General features: G+C 30.6%; 1 non-coding gene across 1 annotated transcript; it reads left to right on the top strand.

Moving 5' to 3' along the window:
* Nucleotides 1–886: 886 nt before the first annotated feature.
* Nucleotides 887–993, top strand: LOC111902424 (small nucleolar RNA R71). The gene has a single exon (XR_002853770.1). It is a non-coding gene; the product is annotated as a small nucleolar RNA R71 (small nucleolar RNA).
* Nucleotides 994–20,978: the final 19,985 nt, after the last annotated feature.

Raw genomic sequence — 20,978 nt, 5'->3', positions numbered from 1 at the left:
TCCAGCAACATTCGCATTTTTTAGTTTTGGCTTCTTCGGCTTTCGATCGGACTGGTGTGGCTCCTCTTATAATGCTTCTAAAAACTCATAGATTGCCTCATCTTCAGTATCAATGGCCATCACTTGCGGTTGAGTCTTCTTCTTGGGAAACTGTGAAGATAATTTGTTACTCACCAAAGTAGTTAGTTGACTAATTTGGACATCGAGATTATGGATTGATGCTTAATGATTTTTTAATAAAGCTTGTTGGTCAAGCATCACTGTCTGCTGTTCTTTCATTATTTTCATGTGTTCCTTTAGCACTGCATCAGTATCATCATATCTTTTCTCGGAAGCTTCCATGAATCGGGTCAACATGTTTTCCAAATCTACTTTTTTCTCCGCTGGTGATTGCTCTTTTTGGTAGAAGCCTCTGCCTGTCTGCTTGAATTTTTCTTCCTTTGGCTTCTTGTATTCATTATATGGCAGCCACTCCTTCTTTGGCTTTCTCTATTCTTCATCATACTTATCCCCACTCGAGTAGCAAACTTGAGCTCTTTTGTTCCCATACTCATCCAAGTTGCAATCCTTAGTAAAGTGTGGACAATTACATCGTTCGCACCCAACTCTAATTGCATGAATTGATTGGTCCATCTGTGTCAACCTCCAGCCCATATTATCCAGCATTGCCATCATAGCAGCTATTTCTTCAGACTGCGTGCTTCCATTGCCTTTTGTGCCATCTTGCCTTGCGTTGTGATACTCACGAGAGTGTTTTGCGAATTCTTAAAATAACTCCTTGACCTCCCCCGGATTTTTCTTTATCAACGGCCCTTGAGAATCAAGAAGTTGCCTTGTTATAATATTGACCCCGTCATAAAAAATTGACATCTCTTGTTGAACATTAAGATCATGTTGATGAAAATTTCTGATCAACCCTTTGTAACATTCCCATGCCTCGTCTAATGACTCCCCAGTTTGTTGCTCAAAGTTAGCTATTGCCTTCTTGAGTTTATCTATCTTGGATGGTAGGCAAAATTGGTCTAGAAACTGCTCACGCATTTGAGTCCATGTAATGATTGTACCTAGTAGTAGTGCTTTTAGCCAGTCTTTTGCAGCTCCCTTAGAAGCAACGGGAAGCATCCTTAGCAAAACGGTATTTCTATTCACATTTGGGACATTGAAATAATCTGCAATGTCATTGACTTCATCTAGATGCTTAAAGCATCCTCATGATCTTTCCCATAAAATGGAATATCCTTAAGTGCTGTAAGGATATGTCCTTTCAGCTCGAATGTGGCAGTGGCTGGAATGGCAGGTTGTACTAATCCTGGATCTACATCATCTCTAATTCACTTCTTGTAAGCTCCCATTGGCATTTATTTAATGTTCGCCATCTCGTTTCTTCGCTCATCTTCGGGTTCGCTTGTATATAATTCAAATTCAGGCTCGGTATCAGATTCAGATTCGTTTGGTATAGGTATTTGATCTAAGCTCTCAACTTTGCTCTTGTTATTTGAAGATGAAGTTTACTCTTCCATTTTCTTTCCCGACTTCTTTGAGAATACTGACTTAAATTCTTGTAAGGGTGTCTTTTTTGGTGTTTGATCATTTTTCACGTTCTTATCTTTCTTTTTGCGAAGGGTGGACTCTAGGTCTGCAGAAGGTGGCACCAAAGGTGTGTTAGAACCTCTGGTCATGAACTCCTGAAATAAAAACAAAGAAATAAAAACGTAAAACTAAACTAAACTTTAAAAACAAAGATAAAAAAAACTAGAAATCAAAGTAGTCACGTAGTGAAAGGGTGCTCCACGTCGTGATTTTTGTAACTAAAAAAAATTAATTATGCTAGAAAAGTAGCTTTTTGCAGGTTTTACCCCACAAAAGGATCGATTAATCTAAAACAAATAAACAATAAACTAAGTCGTTCCCCGGAAACGGTGCCAAAAACTTGATGTGAATTGAAATACCCACTAATTTTATAATTTATAACCTAACTAACTCAACTAACTAAAATGAACCTAGCCAGTGTACCTAGTCGATTTATAGAATAGTTTGGTAAGTCGGGTGTGATCGGTGTTACTAATCTATTTACTACTAAATTAACCTAATTATTAACAAGCAAAAAGGATTTTCTCTGATTTTGCAAGATCATATGAACTTAACTAAAATTCAATCAATAACTAAAAACACTCTTGTTTAGTTCGAATCCACTTCTTCTTTATGGTTAGTTATCAACGATGGATTATCAAAGTTGGTTATCTAATTTATATTATATTAGTAATTTAGGTCTAAATTTACGAATAATTAACTCATTCATGTAAAACTATGCATGGTCACACAATCAAACACATAATTAGTTATGATTATGAAATTGCTATGTAAGATTTATTATGCAAACGCAATTATGGTCATAATTTATGTTCTCTAGCACAGCTAAACTTATTTACTTCAATTACTATCTAGAATTTTGGTCGATCCTAGCTCTAGCAATTCAATGTTCATCAAATCACTAGGTAAACATGTTCATGCAATTTAATGGTCACTAAGCTACACAGAACATGAATTCAAGTAACTCAAGAAACAACTATTAACATGCTAGGTGGTGACAAATCAAACACAAGAAATTTACCAACTACTGAAATCTGTTATCAATAAGCTAATCCATATGTGAAAAGCTTCATCTAGCTAAACAAGAGTAGCTAGATTCAGCTGCTCATAGCAACTAAAAAGCAAATACAAATCAAATAACAAGACATGTTTAAGTATCAAACAAATAAACTTTATTATGACCTCTCACTCTTTTGGTGTTGAAAACCTTTTTTTAGATCTTCCTCTGCTAAAATTCATCTTCTGGAAACACTTTTCTTCTGCCAAAAGTCCCTAAAGTCGTAATGGACAAGGGTATGTAAATAATTCAATTTTTCCCTTTCCATGTTGTGACCTGATGTTTCACGACGTGGTTTGTGAGGAATCCTTATCGGGCAAGGATTTTACTTTGCTTGTACTTATCTTCTGGAAGACTCATGCCAAGTCATGGTCTTCTAGTCGATGTCGTGGATTAGGTTGAATCTGTGAATTTCTTCATCTTTTGTACTCCATGTCTCCAATGTTCCAAGTATTGTCAGTTTTGGTCCCTTTCTTCGAAAATGCTTCACTTTGGCTGCAAATAACAATTTATCCTCATAAGTACCACAATTCTATGCAAATAACCAAAATGTTAATATAAATATAAGTAAATATTGCCTAAACTATGTATAAATATGGCAATATCAATGTCGCAAATGCCCGTGTGACAAACAGCGGTGTCGATCACTTACTCTTCTCGTTCTACCTCAAGCATATGAAGCCATAATAAGAGACGTGGAGTGCGATCAAGATTACAAATGTGAATGTTACTATTCCAATCGACACCAAAAGCTTCCCAAATATAAAGTTTAAGGTCGTAAGAGGTTCGTCCAGTCAAGTCTACAAATTCACCCTCGCTCATCTACCATGCCTCAACCCGCACGATTGGATCGTGCTTTACAACTTTTTTCTTAGAGATGGATAGAAGTATGAGCCCATTATTGCTCACCTCAAACAGATGATAATTTCATACATTTATGAGGTTGGTTAGATGGATGCTGAAATTGTTGCAGTGTTGAGAAGGAAGCCAAGTGTACTTCCCAAAGATACCCCTGATGGTTTTGACAAGATGAAACTTAGGAAGATACAAAAAATGGATGGTGTGTGGCTTTTCAATTTAAGGAGCGAACTAATGTAGACTTTCAAAAAGTTTGTTTCTTTCTCGACGACAAACATTTATTCACCACTTCGTGTCTGGAATATATCTTGGACTTTGTCAACACGCATAAGGGTAACAGCAAAGGTGTCAAGAAGTGCTTCTCGGATATGATTCAATGGTATATCAAAGTTGACAAGGTTCTGTTGAGTGCCATTCCTAAAGTTTTTGAATTGTAGAAGCGAACCCAGCCTTGAAGGACGCTTGCCTCAATCGACACAAAGAGGGAGATTGTTGATATTTTAGTGTTGCGTCTTTCGGGCCTTTTGCTTTGTATTTTATATATCCGGATTGGGCCTTTCCACCCATGTTTAATAATTAGGGTTTTACTATTTAAGGTGAATTTATCCATCGTGTATTAAGTAATCATGTCATTGTAAACCCTACACAACCTCTACATTAGCAGTTCTTCATCGAGCTCTTATGAGGTTGTGTCTTTTAATCATTCGACATATTGTTGATTCATATTCTGTTCTTCATTTCTTTTACCTGTTTGAATCTAATTGATCTTAAGAGTTTTAACTCATCAGTAAACATCATATGGATTTTGGGTTAAAATTAGAGAAAAAATGTAACAAGTTATTATTTTAAAATAAAACCTGGTTTTATAAAAGAGTAATAACGGAAAATTTTGAAGTACTCCATTATAAGCTTTAAAATGGTGATTTTTATAACTTATACAAACTCCAAATATATAAGTAATAAAAGGAAGTTTTATTAAAGATATATAAAAGGTTCAAATGCATTCAAACTTAATACCGATTATTAAAATTGATACCATGGTTTATTATATGCATGTCATAACCATGATATCATATGTTTTTAAACTAGAATTATAAAACATATAAGACCCTTTTAACAAACCTCAAATTTATGCAATCCTTTTGAAAAAACACTTGTACATCTCATGTATGTACTAGTGGGATAAAGGATACCTAACCGTTAGTGTTACCTTTTGATGGTCAGGGTGTATTCGCGATTTCTATAACCAAGTTATAGGCTGATTACATAACTTTTTCAAATTGGACGATCTGATTGGAATTTTTTTTGTGATAAAGGATACCTAAGCAAGAGAGTTCCAAGGCACAGATGGGATCAAATATGTCTAATTAAATTTTTTGTTATAGATCCCATTAATCTAGGAATAATATAGCAAGATATAGTCGATAATCGATATCTACCGAGTTGAATTCAAACGGATGGGATAAATGATACCTAACCATTTATTTGTTTTGCAACATGGATCCTAGACTTTGATAATTAATGTTTTTTGGAAACTAAAAGGGTATTAATTATCAAAGATGAAACATTGAAAATACTAAATGAATATTGTTAAAATTTTGTAGTTAGATAATCCATTCCATTATCATGTATTTGTCATTTTCTTTAATGACTTTAATGAAACAATAACATTCAACAGATACAACTTCAATGAGTGAGTTTATGTATTAAGAGACAATCCTGTAAGAGATATGAAATTGTATACACTTAAAGGTCTTAGTCCTAAACTATTTGTTTTGAGCAATTAAACCTGAACATGATACCTGGTAAAGGCATCACTATGATGCTTAAGATGTTTCTAATATCAAGCTAGAAATAGTTATTCATGACTTCTAGGAAGTCTTGGATTATTTAAACACACACACACACACACACACACACACACACATATATATATATATATATATATATATATATATATATATATATATATATATACGATATAACAGGTCAATCAATATTCCAATAAATACAGTGACATTTTATTTAAAGCTAGTTTAAACATTGGAATAATGCAAAGTTAAAAGAATCACCTTGTGTGATTTAGGAGGCCCATATTTTATGGACTAAAAACCTTTAAGCCCAAGAAATCTACTAAAGCCCACATAGATAGATCTTGTTTCTTTTGTGAAGAAACTGGCCACTGTAAGAGGATTTACTCCTGCTTATTTGGAAAGAAAGTCTGGAAGAGACTAGTACTTATAGTATCTACTAGATAGAACTCATACTTTTCATATAACACTTAGGTAATTGGTACTTAAATCTTAATCTAATATTTGTAAATGGCTTGCAAATATTTATTGAAGATTAACCAAGTTGAGCACAATCAAGTTGGAACTACACTCTCGGAGTTTAGTTTATTATTTATGCCTAGAACATAAATTACTTGTAATGTAAAACAATATTTGTTTTGGAACAAAGTACATTTTAATTTTGCATGTCTAAATTTAAGTCCCAATCATTTTATTAAAATGTTTGATAAGTTACTTAATCGTTTTTCATAACACTAATATTCATATTTTGAAATCATTAACTTCTATTTATGAGACTAGATCTCTTAATAGAGTTATGAAGTAAATATCAACATTTCATAAATAAGATTAAGTTCTATATGCAAGCACTTTTGACTTAAACTTGTCTTAAGTCAAACTTATCTTTGACATTGTTATCGTTATTATATAAATGACATTCAAATATTCCAAATTCAAGAAAGAGATCTTTGAAGGAAAATATTGTAGTTTAATTTACATATGTGAACCTTATTTATATGAAAAAGTATTCCTAATCATATTTTCACTAAAGTGTAGAGAAAATAATTAAGGAACTGTACATTTTGGTGTATGACTTCCTTTCTAATGAATGTCTGAGATTAAGCACTAGATACCAAACCATCTTTATTAACAACTATAGTAGTTTTAATTATATTTTAATTGGTAAAGCATAATTGTGAAATCTTTATTGAAGGTTTCAAAATTTGAGATACAAACCAGTAAGAACCATCTATGGTCTCAATGATAATAAAAGGATGAATTAAATCTTACATTGTATAATTTACTTTCTAATCAATAGAAATATCCTCCTTTAATCTTTTTGGGATAATACTTCAATCATGATTACTCGAATCGTGAATACAAATACCGACTAATAGGTAGATTAAACACTTTATAATATTTAGCATGGAAAAGCTCCATCCTCATCTTACTAAATATTTTATGGATTTGAAGCTGATGTTGGACTAAAGCTTCTAAACCCAAAATATACTAAATATGTATTTTTATAATACTCTAAATGTGTCTTAGATTGTTATATGCAAACCAACCAAGAATAGGTTATGTTATTCATGTGAAAGCTAAGTTAGTAGCAAACAAGCTTCTAATGGCAAAGTAAGTGGGAGGTACATGGAACTTGAAGCAGCTCAAGAACCATAACCTTATGTAGTAATAGTTGACACTTGTTTTAACAAGGATTGTTAAAATAGAATAATAGTTATTCACAAACACTAATTGTTCGCATTATTTGTAGAAATCACCTATGACTTGAGAAATGTGAAATCTTTCGTTGATGAGCTTTTACTGATGGTTTCTGGAAAATCCATCAAATATCAAGATGCTATGTCACATCTCAAATATGATTAATGAATTAGATTCATGAACATGAGATGTAATCCACGTATGAGAATCAAGTATGGGCTTCATTAAAATTTATCCCTATAGCAAGGCTAGAAGGAATAAATAATTCTTCTAGAAAGAATAAATTACATAGATAACTATACACATTTAAAGCAATACTTGTAGTAAAAAGGATTCTCTGATACTCATGTTATTGACTATAGTCCTCATCATACTTATGACATTGACTGTGATTAGACCTTTCTCACAAATAGCTATGATTAGATTAACAAGAATATTATTTACTATGAATTCATACTCTTAATATGAGATACAGTAAATAGGTTTCAAAAAATATCGTTTTTTCTTAATAGATATCTACAAGAAGATATCTATATAGATTATCCTGGAGGTTTTCTTAATCCATGTTATCCTAACAAAATGTGCAGAGTTTCAGATCCACTTGTAGACATAAAGCAAGCATCTCAATCTTTCAATCATCATTTTATGTAAAACCACAAGGTATTTTTTATATTAAAATGAATAGAGCATGCGTGTTTAATAAGAACTAGTGGGAGCATAGTGAAGTTCCTAATCTTGTATGAATGAGACATACTTAATCATCTGAAATCACATTCTGACTACGAAAGGTCGTTTTCACCTTGGCTCTGAAAGCGTTTCTAAAATGAAAGACTTAGGAAGAAGAAGATACATTCTTGGAATGTAAATTTTATAATGGATCGATAAAATGAATGTTAAATGTTTCATATCCTTATATATATATATATATATATATATATATATATATATATATATATATATATATATATATATATTGGTAATATCTTGAAAGGTATCAAGAACAATATTCTTTTGGAGAAATCTCAACATTGTCATATGGCATCATTTTGAGCTAGCCTCAAAAGCACATAGGTCATAGACTTGAACTAGATGAAATGATTTATATTCTATTTGCTTGGCAAATGAATTCACCATTTATGTCATATTATGCATAGGACATGGTATTTAATCATGTTTTAAGGATGTCATAGGATACTAATTGAATACATGGTTAAGTCACTAGATGACTAAGAGAGCATTCTAAGAGTACTTTAGAAGAACTAAGAGAATTCATATGAGACAATCAGTTTAGAAAGGATCCTTATGGAAAGAGCTACACAAGATGTTAATTTCTAAGCATATATAAATAATTATGAATTATAATTGTATTTTGTCTTCATTATGGAATGAAAGGTAAGTTTTGTTGGAATAATGTCCAAGCAAAACATAATGGCACAATCTACTACAAAATACGAATACACTAATTTAGAAGTTGAATTCAAATATGATTAGATGAATGAGTTCATTAAAAAAACTAGTTTATTTCTGCCATTCGAGGATCACATAGAAATCCTTGTGACTTCGAGAGTATACTTAATCTAGCTAAGAGACTCCATGCCACAAAAGAACACCAATCATATTCTCCAAGATATTTAACTATACTTAGAGTAAAGTTAAGTATGGAGATTATAGTATTCACAAAATTCACACAAATTAAATTTTGACAGATCCATTAATAAATTCATTCTTTGAGCAAAGTTTGAATGGTTACACTTCAACTATAAGACTTTATTATTCTAGAATTGGATTTTTTATTTTGATTTAGTATTTGGATTTTGGAACATTATAACAACAACTATCAGACAATGTTATGATATATTGGGATATAGTCATCATATTAATACTTGTTGTGTTGTATATTAACATGTTTAATCCATGAATAATGTTATTATCCTAAAAGTTCATAGTCGGTTATAATTATGGGAAAATTATGAAGTAAGACTAATATTAATTGGATTGGTTGACTCTAACTAGATGAAAGTAGGCAAGTGGTTGTAACCAAGTTTCGTAGGTACTTGTCAGAGAACTAGTATTAAACTGGCCCGTATCAAGATCATCTCATGGGTCGCTATCGTGAATGATACTTGACTAAAAGGTACTATCTTTGTATCCTTAACACCTAAGATACATAGTGGGACTTAAGTGTATAGAATACTATGCTTTGATATGGTTAAATATTGTTCCTTAACTGGGAAGTTATAAAATCCATTTTCATGTATGGTGTGAACTATGCAAGAGGCTTATGTAGTCAAGATGGGATTTATTTCTCTTATGTGTTAAGAGTTAGACATCTAAGGTGCTTTACCAAAAATTGAACAACTAATGAGATAGATCGCGATCTGAATCTCATACTTAACATGATGTTTGTATCAAAGGGATAACTGATAATCTTACATGATACACCAACTGTAGCTTTGAGCTTTTTGGGAATTGTGCGTTGATAGAATAGCACAAACAGTCGTACGGTATTAGGAGCAGTGAAATGTTGCTAGACGTTCACCACTGTATATATATAAGTCTAATATGAGTCTTGTGCAAGTGGGAGAATGAAAGTCCTATTATGCTCAAGAATCATATTAAAGTGATATTTCTAAATAACATATGATACTAATGGGTCACACTAACAACAACTTGATACAACTGACTATTTATTAGAAATTGATTTTAATAAATATTCAATAAAACTCTTATAATTAAAATGAAAATTATTTGTTTCATGGAAATAATAATTTTCATTAGCAAGTAACATTATATTATTTCATATGGTATGAATTATTAAGTCATGCACTACTTTTTGGACTAGTTGAATACCTTTTATCTTTTACATAAAAGACAAATTTTATATTTTATAAACCTTGAGTTTATAAAATTTAAACTAACTTTCTTCTTCTTTATATAATTTTCAAGATATGCATAAAAAGACAAAGTGTATGACTTGTCTAATCATGCTTTAAAAGCATGGGATACACGCTTATGACAATGGGGACAAGTTTTCTTAAAGTGCTAAGGACTAATGGTTAATAAATTCACTTTATGCATATAAATAAAAGGGCTTGAATTTAGCAAGTGTGTTCATTCCTTCCTCGAAGCATATGGCTAAAAGTTCCTCTTCTTCACTCATTCTCTCTAGTTTTTCTTTGAAGACTTGGAGATTACTTGCATTTATACTCTCTTGAAGTTCATACTTTGGTTATGAACTTCAAGCTTAAGAGTTTAAGAATTTTGTACTAGCATCTACATCAAATTGAGTCATTGTTGGTGTCTCAAAGGTTCCATATTCTTTATCAACTTCCAAGCCTCCCAAGAGGACCAAAGCACAACAAAGGTTGTTATTTCTTCATCTCTTCTTTGGTTGGTGTTTAAATCTTTCTATAACTTTCAAAAATATCCTTGGTGGGTATAAAATGTTTATGTTACTTCAGAATTAAAGTCTTCTGTTGCCATATTTTTCAAGTTTATGAAACTATTTTTGAACTAAGATCCAACAAAATATTATTGTTATGAAAAACGAATAAGTAAATAATCAAATTTTAATAAATTAATTGAGACATATGTTTAGACATGCTAAATTAAAACATATTTTGTTCCAAAATAAACAATGTTCTACATTACAAGTACTTTGTGTTCTAAGAATAAATAATAAACTAAAAACAGAGAGTGCAGTTTCAACTTGCATGTGCTCAGTTGGTTACTCTTATATAAAAATATACAAGACACTTAAAAATATTATATTAACATTTAAGTACCAAGTACTTGAGTTTTATATGAAAAGTATAAGTTCTATCTACAAGATACCTGAAGTACTAGTCTCTCCAGACTTTCGTTTCGGAGAAAAGAGCAATTCCTTTTCCAGTATATCATTTCCCCACAGAAGAAACATGATCCATCTATGCGGACCTTCTTGGATTTTTGGGCTTAAAGGTGTCCATTCCATAAACTATGGCCTTCTTAGATCACACAATGTGACTCTTTTCATTATACCATTGTTAAACTAGCTTAAAACAAATTATCATTGTATTGTTGGAATATTCACATAACTTATTATATCATTAAATTTATATTTATATTTACCAAGACTTCCTGGAAGTCGGGAATAATTGTTCCTATTATGATCTAAGAAGCATCTTAAGCATCATAGTGATGCTTTTATTAGGTATCATGTTCAAGTCTATTGCTCAAAACAAGTGGTTTAGGACTAAGTATTTTAAGAGTACATAATTTTCAGTTTTCTCAAGACATGAACCCATTCATTGAAATTGTATATATTGAATGTTATTGTTTTTTCAGATCATTAAATAAATGAAAATTAATGGTAAGGAGAATGGATTATTTATCTACAAAATTTAACAAAATTTGTTTTGTATTTTTTGATATTTAAATCTTTAATAACTAATAACCTTTTCAGTTTCCAAAAGCATTAATTATCAAAGTCTAGGATCTGAATTGCAAAAAAAATGGTTAGGTGACCTTTATCCCATTGATTTGAATCCAACTATGTAGCCATCGATTATCAATTATATTCTACTTTATAATTCCTAGTTTTATAGGATCGTTGATAACAAAGTCCAATAGACATGTTTGATCATATATATGCCTTAGAACTCTTTTCCTTAAGTATCCTTTATCAGAAGGATACAGAAAAAATTTCTGATCAAATCATCCAAGTTGAACAAATTGTGTAATCGGCCTATAACTTGGTTATAGAAATTAAGAATACACACCGACCATGAAAAGATATCACTAAACGGTTAGATATCATTTACGCCACTAGCATATTAAGAGATGTATGAGTTTTTTTCAAAGCAGATTGCATTGATTTGTGGTTTATAAGGGGTCTTTTATGTTTTATAATTATGTTTTCAAAAACATATGATATCATGGTTATTACATTCATATAATAAACCATGGTACAAATTTTTCAAAAAGAAAATCATTGTTAAGGTTCTATATAAAAAGCTAATTTTATATAATTTGACGTGGTTCAATTTTAAATTTAATAACCGGTATTAATTTCGAGTTTGTGAGGTCTAGAACCTTTGTATATTTAATAAAACTTCCTTTTATTACTTAGATATTAGGAGTTTGTATAAGTTTCAAAAATCACCATTTTATTACTTTAATTTAGTATTTCAAAATTTTAATATTTTTATAAAAACTTATTTTTATTTTAAAACTATAACTTGTTACATCTTATGCTCACTCTATAAATTTTGAAAACCAAACTCCATGTGATTTTTATTTTTATCAAAAAAATAGTTTGAATTTGAGAAAATCTAATTTATCAGCCACACAAACCATTTACTTCAAAAATAAACAACACAAGCATGCATTAAAACATAAACAAGTCGTAATCTAGTTGAAACTTTTGTGAGCCAGCACAAAAATGTCAAATCCTTTCCTAAGGGACAAAGGAGACCAGATGATCTTCATGTTGACTCTAAGCTCTCACTTGCAATAACAATCAACTTTGTAGAAACTTTTACAAGATTTTATAAAAGTTACAAAGCTTTTATAAAAACTCTTAAAAATTGTGGGCTTCCTCTTGATCTTCAAAAATGGTCATCTTCGTCATCTTGTTATATTTTCCATAAAATAAATCTATTCTAAAACTAATTGTTACATAAAATAACAAAAATGAAAAACTAGCTACTTATTATTAAATACTTTATGAGTACAAGAATATTACAAACCATTTTTAAAAGTCTGCATCAAATAACAACACAAATGGTCCAAGTCTTGTTTATGCACTCTAAAATACATCTAACATAAAACACAACCTTTGTCATAGAAAATTTGTATGAACTTATTTTCTTGCAAAAACATGTTGTTTATATTTTCAAAAAACCAAGATTATCCTAATAATCAAAAGTTCTAACCAAAATTGCAAGTATGACTCTCATACCAATAGTTGGCTTTTTATTAAAATTTAGTTTCAAAAAACACAAGATTTTAGCATATAGAAAATTTTAAATTTTGAATAACATTAAACTAGTTTAAACCCACTAAGGATCTTCTTACAAAGTTTGGAAGGTAAAACACCAACCAAATAAGAAATAAAAACATAACACCATTTGTAGCCTTTAAATCCTCAAGGGGAGGCTTGAATGTTGATGTAGATTGTGAGTAGAAATCTTTCCATTAAGGACGCCAACATTGTTTCACTTGGTGTAAATCCTAGTCCTTAAACTCTTAAGGTCTGAAGATTTAAGTTCATAAAAAAAGTATGAACTTAAAGAGAGAAAAAATAAACAAGTATTATCCAAGTAATGAACCAAAAACTAGAGAGACAAATGATAGTAAGGAAGATACAATTTTAAGCATTAGAAAATGAAGAAGAGTGAAAGCCTCATAAAACCGTTTCTTTACCAATTAGACTTTAACCCTCTAGGACCTACCATGCTACTAGCTCCTTTATTTATTCATGTTGTCCATGCTTTCTTTTATGAGGCATGTTGTGTTGATTAAACAAATCAAAAGCACATGAACTACATGCACTTTTCTAGGTTCACTTTTAGAGAGTAAAAAGCACGACCCAATTTTTATAAAACTTACAAACACTTTTATAAAATATAAACTTTGGTGTTTGGCTAAAAGACACATTTCGTTCTAGTCTAAAATATTGTATATGACTTAATAACCATACCATAAGATATACTATGCTACTTTCTAATGAAAATTAACATTTCCATGAAATAAATAATTTCCAATTAATTATAACAGTTTATTGGATGTTTATTAAAATCAAATTCTAATTAATAATCAATTGTATCAATTTGTTGATAGTGTGACCATTTAGGATCTCATATTATCTAACACTATCATTTTAGAATGACTCTTGGGCCTAAAGATCTTTTAGGTTGTTGTTGAAAAGTTTGTACATTAACTTTCTATCTGGAAATATAAAGCTCTCTCTAATATAGGCAACCTTGTTCATCTAAAAATCGGTTTTGATTTGTTTGGATAGGCATTACATATCCCTCTTCAAGGTCCTAGACACGATGTTGAAGTTATTAGAGTCGGATTAAAAATTGTTTCTTTAGGGGCAGGCTTGGGAGAGTGGAAGTCGCCATGGGTCAACTAGAATAAAATATTGGCCAACAAAGCAAATGGTGGTCTTACAGTTGGGAGTATTTTCTCGTTCAATATGGTGCTTTTGTTCAAATAGTGGCGATGGTTTTGTAAACAAAAGAATGCAATGCTGGTCAAGGTTATTAAAGTGTTGCATGGTCAGTACGGTTTGCTTGCTCAAGCCGACCATAAGTATGGTTCCACTGGCCCTTGGACTACCTTAGTTTGGGTAGTTAAATAACTTCAGTCTAAAGATCTTAATCTGCAGGACCTCCACATGATCAAAGTAGGGATAACCAAAGTACCAAATATTGTCGTGGTTATTGGAATTTAATACACAATGTATGGTCTCTTAGCTTTTGGATTTGCATTTGGACCTAATTTTCCTCAGAAGATGGCTGAGAGGAGTTGATGAGGTTTAGTAGTGAGATGCTTCGGTGTTTGTTATCCGGTCTACGGGTTCTTGCCCACATGTTGTGTTAATCACCTCAGCTTTGTCGTGAGATTCCTCGAGTGTCTTCATGGTTTCTTCTACAAGAAGTTTTATGGATAACGGTATGTTGGTTACCATTGGAGTAGCTACAAGATGGAATAATTATGTTCCAATAAAGCTAAAGATTTTGGTTTGGAGGATTGCACAAAATAAGACCTTATACATGCCAAGTTTGACATAAATGGTGCTGATTAATTTAGACTCCACATTATGCTTTATCCACTTTTTCTCATTGGAGACTATGCATCATTTTATTGGTCTTTTTTATATCTACGATGGAGATTTTAAATTTTACAGGCGTTCAGTGGGATTTGTCTTGTACCACATACGTCTATGTTTATATGTCGGACATATATGTCTATTTTGAATGCTATTCAAAAGAATATATTTAATGCAATTATAGTTATCTTTTTTCTTTTTACTTTGTAATCCATTTATGCTGACTTCTTGCTAGTTTATATATAAAATAAAATAATAATAATAATAATAATAATAATAATAATAATAATAATAATAATAATAACATATTTAAAAAGTACAAAAACCAACATTACCTTATTACATAAGTAACCTAATAACTTTTCATAATTTCGCACGTTTAAGCACATAATTAATTAATAATTAAATTAAATAATATCATCATATGCTCCTAAGTTTGTATGGTTTAGAATATTACAGAAAACGTTTCATTCGTCCAATGTTTGTTTATAATGTTCTTTTTGTCTAAGCTACTTTACTTGTATTGAAATCCAAATATTTAATTAAAATTCTTTTGAAGAAATCTTGAATCGCAATCCATCTATATACATTTTTATTCGATAAATTGCTTTATTGTTTAGGCAAGAAAAACAAGTCATTTTGTGAGTCATTAGACATAAAGAAATGTCTTTACTTTAAATTGTCCTTTTTTATTATTGCACACACGTTATGTCGTATATATCAAAACTCTTGATAGTGGGGATTTGGGAGAATTCAATCTCTTGTAATTTTTCATTCACATCAAGTCAATACATGTTATATTTGAGATTGTTATGAATGGTGACTGGTGAGTATATAACTACCTAGTAGACATTACGACCTATTAAAATATAACGTTTAATATACCACATAATATTTAGAGTAAACTAGTGGTATGGTGAAAATTATAGATTCAATCAAAATTTTGACTTTGTTACGCACACATTCTTACAATTCAACCTCCAAACATGCAATCAAATTTTTAAGTAAATTCTCACAATTTAAGATACACTATTTAATACGGATAGGAAAAAAAATATAAATATATATTTAATTTCTCAACTTAAAATTATGTTTCGAAAAAGTTTCTCAAAAAAATTTTATTCTCAAAATTTTTGATACTTCTCACGTGATCATAAGAGGGTAATATTAGAATTTCTAAAGTTTACCTAACTTTACGTTTTATAGAAGGTTTGATTTAGAGGGTTTGACTTTTCAAATGTAAGCAATTACTATATTTTGTATTTAAACTTTTATTATTACATCGAAAGGGTTCGGTTCCGATAAAAACTAAAAAAATAGTGAAAACGGTGAAGAAATTCTCCACCGCCAATTTTGTTAAGAACACAAATGGCAAACTCAATATTTTGTTGTGGTATATTTGCTTGCGACACACGTCCGCGGCAATTAATATGGATTTTGAAGATTTAATAGCGTGTAACGTCCATAAACATCATTTAGGTGGGTTTTAACATTTATTTTCGTTTTTTTTGTTTTTTTTATTCCTTTTTTTTAATCTTTTAGACATATACTTGATTTTAATTTTTTTTTTTGTTTTTTTTTAGTTTATATATATATATATATATATATATATATATATATATATATATATATATATATATATATATATATATATATATATATATATTGTTTTTTATACTTGAAGATACTAGTGTTTTTATTTATTTCTGTTTTTACGTTTTTGATTTTTTTAACTAAATATCAATTTGAGTTTTTAATGTTTAACAATTTTAAAATTTTAAATATTAAGAATATTAAGGATCTTAATATTTTCCCCGTTTATACTTTTATTGAATCATATTATTTTTGGATTATAAAATTTTAAATCAACATATTTTGAATCAAATCATTTTTGAATAATATGTTTTTTAATCAATAATATATTTAATTAAATAAAGTTTTTGTTCAAAAAATTATGGATCATTATATATTTTGAGTTTTAAATCATAAAATATATAATTAATGTTTATCAAATATTTAAGTCTAAATATTTTTAGATCATAACAAATTAATGACAAATATCTCCTATATAATTACTAAAACGCCATATCGTCTCACGAGATAGTGGCAATAAATAAAATCACATCTACATCTTTTATTTTTTCAATCATATGGCAAAAATTTGTACTCACATTCCTCACTTATTTTAGAGTCATCACTTGATCCAACTTCTACATTGAAAATTGTATATTTACTTGCATACATTATTTCTTTCAATTTGTATATCTTAGGGTGGACGAATTGGCCTCAATATGGACTCGACACATTCGAGCTGTACTCCATAAATACAATGGTACAAACTCGACATGTCGAGTTTGGTGCCCTAAATCGACAAGTGTGCTCTAATGAGAGAAAAAGAGAATAAAATTTTAATATTTATAACGTTTTTTCTGTAAAATTTTCAAAATTTTAACCCTTTTTCAACCTTTATAAATAACAATAACTATCTTATTTTATAACACACTCCTTATTTTGTGAAAAAATGGTTTCCTTTAATTCCTCATCCAACCCAAAAACTCCAAGAAGAAGCAAGAAAAATACCTAAAACACAACCACTTCAAACCCTTCGTCACTTACCTTCTTCGAAAATCAAATTGTTCGACTATTTATTTACCTACAAATTATCATTATCATGGTGCGCACTACACTCCATTTCCTATGCATACCCAAACCTAATTTCAATCTCAATCTCAACCCTAATTCCAATTCTAATTTCAAGTGCAATCTCAACCAGAAAATGAGTTCAACGCATTTGACAACCTGGACGACTGTCAATTCTAATTCCAATCCCAAACCCAAAACCAATTCCAAACTAACTCTCAACTCGAATCATACCCGAAATGGATTCCAAGTATGAAGAGATTTAACCTCAAAAGGAACCCAATAAAAAAATGCACCTACTAAGAATTGGACATCAGAGGAAAAAGTGACGTTGGCTCATGCGTGGGTAGAGGTTCCGAAATACCAAAAAAATTTGGGAACAACCAAGATGTGTCTACTTTTTCCTAGAAAAATTTTAGGTGTTTTCTCTCATAAATGAAACCTAAAGACTACCGAAAAAAGATCAAGTCTATTCGCAGTGGAGTAACACCAACATAGTTGTCATGAAGTTTAACACAATATTTGTGAGGGAGAAGCTGCAGTGGCAAAGTCGTGCGAACGATGAAACAATATCATAGAAAGTTTTATCACTTTACGAGACTGATAAAGGGACACGTTTCAAATTTCTTCATTTGTGGAATATTGTAAAAGAGTTGAAAAAGTGGCAAGATATCCAAACTTAGAATGCATTTACAGGTGGTTCTAAAAGAACCAAAATATATGAAACCATTCTTAGACAATCGTTGAATGTGTATGTCAAGATTGACATCAACGAAGATGAGCCTATTGAGGTTCCAAGAAATATTTGTCCCTTGAGAAGAGACTAAACAAAACGAAAGGATAAAGGGGTTGCAAGTAGTTTGAGTGACATCGAAAAAATAATGACCAGGATGGACAACTTGAAAACTATTTTTGAGCAATATTTGTTTGTTGTAAAAGAAATGGAAAAAAAACTAAGACATGGAAATCTTCATCAAAGATACTAGTAATCTTATCGGACACCAAAAAGAATTGGCGTTAAACGCTAAAGACGTGATTGCAAAAAGAAGTGTAGGTTTATCTATTTGTTGTAGTTTTAATATCCATGTTTTGTGTGTGTGTGTGTATATATATATATATATATATATATATATATATATATATATATATATATATATATATATATATATATATATATATATATATATATATTTTAATGATAAATCTAATCTACTCCTGAACTACTCATTAATTCCATATATCTTCACGAAGGGACTTGAACCCTCAACCTCAACATGAAAGGACAACAATTGATACCGCTAATTACAAGCTCTTTGGTCCATGTTTCGTATTTTTAATATCTATATTTTATTTATCTTTTTTTATGTGTTATTATAATTTTACTTTCAAATTAATGAAATTTTAGTTTTTATAAAAATTAATATGTTTAAATAAATTATTTTTTATATTCATTAATTTTAGTTTAAAACAAATATAGAATATGACAAAAGTGGAAAACTATCCCTCTACATGACAAACTTTCAAAGACTTCTGACAAATCTAAATGGCACCTATGTGAGAGCAAAAAATATGAAAAAAAATATTACTTCTCGTTCTAACCTTTGATTATGAAAAAAAATAGCACTGCTCGCTCTAACCGTTGTGTTACTAAAATAATCACTCAAGTTAAGCTTTTTAAATCATTAATTTCACACTTTTATCCAAAGTGTCATTCTATTTTTAAAATTTTACTTGGGTTCTGAACATTACGTCATGCTCTCATGAGTCTTCCATTTCTTTCACCATCATATTTTTCTTGACTTATACTATCAATATAGTTAAAAATGCCAAAAATCATTATCAAGGTCTTATGCAGCATGGTTAGCTATTGGAATAAAGTTGCAATGATAATAGAATCACTATACTCACGTAGTCATTAAATAAAATATGACATTTGAACGAATTTTCTAAAATAATGTAATTTGGTAAAAATAAAGTAAGTTATTAAATTTGAATAAGAGACCTAAATAGTACTTATGGTATTTAGCAACATATATGATATGATTAGTTTAATTATTTAACGGGCTAAAATACATGAGAGAATTAGTGAAGTGTAATGTCGTTTTTAGAAGTAGGTTGTTTAAATATGAAAAACGGTGTTACGCAATGATTAAAGAATTTTATGAATGAATGCATAGGTTGCAAGTAATATTTGGAAGACTTGGAAAAGAGACTACATGTTACCAAGTCTCCTTACGTGAGTATTATGAGGATGTTTCTACTTTGAGGTAGATGGAATATTAGCTGATTTTCATCTTCAAAACCAATTAATGGTTTATGTTTATGGACTCTTTTCCAAGCGTACATGATGTTGTTATAACTAGTTATATATTTTGGGAAATTATCTCAATATATTAGACTTAATTGTTATATTTGAAAATAAATGATACTTAATATATTCTAAATTGGATAAATGAAGATAAATTCATAGCTGATAAGAAAAAATAAAAGATTGGGACGAGAATGGGATTGATATGGCTGATGTAACATCCCAAGATTTTACAGGTATTTATGAATCCTCTCTTCTATCATTATTTTGTCACTTGTAGTTCTTGGGGTTGGAAGTGTAGAGCCAAGATAAGTCTAAGGGACAAGGTTGCAACCTTGGATCAGGAAGGAGTACGCTGAGACGTACATAAGAGTACATTAAGCGTATTAAGGTACGCCTTAGTACGTTGGGCGTACGTATGTCAGGAGAAAACTCTAATATTTAGGGTTGGGGGATATATAAACAACCGTATGAGCTCATAACCCTCTTGTGTGTGTGAGCTTATAGTGTGTAGTTTGAGAAGAAGGTGTTGCACCTAGGAGTTGGAGAAGGAGAACAAGCTAGTAGATCTGAAGTTGTTTGGTGCCCTAAAAGCTCCAGAAGGTAAAAAGCTTCAAACTTTATGCATGTATGTTATAGATCTTGCCATTTTAGCTCTAAGAAACCCTTTCTTGTCCCAAAAGTCCCAAGTTGGTGGGTGATATGATTTGGACGAAATAAATTGTCCTTCTAGGCTCTTGAAGAGGTCCTAAGTGATAAAAATGAGGTCCCAACGGCTTAAGATGCCCCATGCATGTAGTAGAAAGGTCTTAATAGATTAAGACCATGAATTAAGAGCTTTCTGGACGTCCAAAGTCTTAAAGTTCAAGACTTTATGGTTCTAAGACACTTTTGGTTGATGGATCTGAAATATGGGCTTAAGTGCTTAAAGCACTTATTAGAGTTTTGGTGAAGCCATACATACGCCCCGCGTAATTTCTATACACCCAGCGTACTGAGTCAACCACCCCGATGGTGGTCAACGCAAAACGAAGTACACCCAGCGTACTAGAGGAGTACGCACCGCATACGCCCTCTGTTGGGCTTTTGACATTTTGGGCTTCGGGTTTGGGCCATTAATGGGCTTATGTATATGGACTTTTAGATAGTGAATTTGATATTAGGCCTTAGCCCAAATTAGAGAAAAGGCAAAATGGA

The sequence above is a fragment of the Lactuca sativa genome, chromosome 3 (genome assembly GCF_002870075.4).
Source record: "Lactuca sativa cultivar Salinas chromosome 3, Lsat_Salinas_v11, whole genome shotgun sequence".
In the NCBI taxonomy this organism is placed as follows: domain Eukaryota; kingdom Viridiplantae; phylum Streptophyta; class Magnoliopsida; order Asterales; family Asteraceae; genus Lactuca; species Lactuca sativa.
Note: the sequence above shows the minus strand (reverse complement) of the source record. Positions and strands in the feature narration are given on the sequence as shown.